Source organism: Stenella coeruleoalba, assembly GCF_951394435.1.
Source record: "Stenella coeruleoalba genome assembly, chromosome: 3".
NCBI lineage: Eukaryota > Metazoa > Chordata > Mammalia > Artiodactyla > Delphinidae > Stenella > Stenella coeruleoalba.
In genome coordinates this window covers 69,476,836-69,478,739 of record NC_137148.1, presented here as the reverse complement: position 1 = coordinate 69,478,739, position 1,904 = coordinate 69,476,836, and the positions used below count along the sequence as shown (strand labels likewise).

Sequence of the window (1,904 nt, the reverse complement as noted above, 5' to 3'; positions counted from 1 at the left end):
TCTAATATAAATATTGCTACCCTGGCTTTCTTTTCATTTTCATTTGCATGGAATACCTTTTCCATCCACTACTTTCAGCCTGTGTGTATTTTTAGATGTGAAGTGAGTCTCTTGTAGGCAGCATATATATGGATCATGTTTTTGTATCCATTCAGCCACTCTGTGAAATTTTTTTTCAATTTGAAAACACTGTTTTCTGACTTCAATTTGAAGTCACTGTTTATTAACTGGCTAGATTACAAAAATAATCATGGTAGATACCTTAGTTCATTCTTCTAATAAGCCTGTTGATCTGGTCTTTCCTGTTGCCGGCATCTCCACCTTCTACAAAACAGGTAGTCTTTTTCTTCATTCTGCCTCATGGAGAAGACAATTTGAAGGGCCACAGAAGTTGTTTACTTCTTTGAAAAGTTTTCCAACAGTATGAATCTCATGAATCAGATCCTCCATGCAGATGATGCCATGTTTGCCAAGAGATCAAGCAATCAACACATTATACATCAGGGCAATTTGCTTCTTGTTGATTTTACCAAAACCATGCTTGTAGATCAATTCATTTACTGACTTCAGTTTTGTGTACCCCCATGCAATGTATGGTTCCACAATTCTCAGCATGTTAATTGAAGCCTTGTTGAGCTTTACAAAGGTGCCATTGAAGATCTGACAGAGGTGAAAGAGCTGCAACACCTTTCAAACCTTTGGGCTTACACCATTGATACCTCTGATACTGATGACAAATGCCAATTTTGATTCTGTGGGTACCTGGAAGTTGCTGGCTTTTCTTGCCATCCTAGCCATTCAAATTTCAGTTTGCCTGTATTCCTTGTGATAGTGCTTAGCTTTTTCATAGATAAGCTTCCTCCTTGCCTTTCAAAACATCTTTTGGGCAGGTTTCTTTCTTAGGCTCTTGATCTTAAGCTCTGTGAAATTCTTTCACTTTTTCTTTTTTTTAAAAAAAATATGTATTCATGTATTTATTTATTTATTTATTTATTTGGCTGGATCGGGTCTTAGTTGCAGCATGTGGGATCTCCATTGCGGCATGTGGGATCTTTCATTGTGGCGCACAGCCTTCTCTCTAGTTGTGGCACATGGGCTCCAGAGTGCCCAGGCTCAGTAGTTGCAGTGTGCAGGCTCTCTAGTTGTGGCATACGGGCTCCAGAGCACATGGGCTCAGTAGTTGCAACACATGGGCTCTCTAGTTGTGGTGCACAGGCTGTAGAGTGTGCAGGCTTAGTTGCCCTGTGGCATGTACGATCTTAGTTCCCCAACCAGGGATTGAACCTGTGTCCCCTGCATTGGAAGGCATTCTTAACCACTGGACCACCAGGGAAGTCCCATCTTTCACTTTTTCTTAAGGGTTTCTGGCACAGCAGGAACCTTCTTTTTCTTCTCTTCTGCACCCTCCATGGTTCCAGCCAGGAAAGAGCACCGTATGACTTTTGATTGGAGTGTCTAGTCCATTTACATTTAAAGTAATTATTGATAGGTATGTACTTATGGCCAATTTGTTAATTATTTGGGAGTTGTCTTGTAGTTCTTTTTGTTCCTTTCTTCTTCTTTTGTTCTCTTCCCTTCTGATTTGATGACTATCTTTAGTTTATGTTTGGATTATTTTCTCTTTTTTGTGTGTGTATCTTTTATAGATTTTTGGTTTGTAGTTACCATAAGGTTTATATATAGCAATCTCTGTGTGTGTGTATATATATATATATATATATATATATGTGTGTGTGTGTGTGTGTGTGTGATTATTTTAAGTTGATTATCTCTTAATTTCAAACTCATTTCAACAAACCTACATTTTTACTCCCCTCACCCATGATTGCTGTTTTTGACATCATATTTTATACATTTGTGTTTTGTGTATCCCTTAACTACTTACTGCAGCTATAGATGATTTT

At 38.3% G+C, this 1,904-nt stretch overlaps 1 pseudogene across 1 annotated transcript; it reads right to left on the bottom strand.

Annotated features, from left to right (window-relative positions):
• Positions 1 to 262: 262 nt before the first annotated feature.
• Positions 263 to 1,523, bottom strand: LOC307184599 (large ribosomal subunit protein uL30-like; annotated as a pseudogene). The gene is made up of 2 exons: positions 1,349 to 1,523; positions 263 to 936 (listed from the first exon to the last, which is right to left on the bottom strand). The product of its transcript is annotated as a large ribosomal subunit protein uL30-like (transcript).
• Between the last annotated feature and the right edge of the window lie 381 nt (positions 1,524 to 1,904).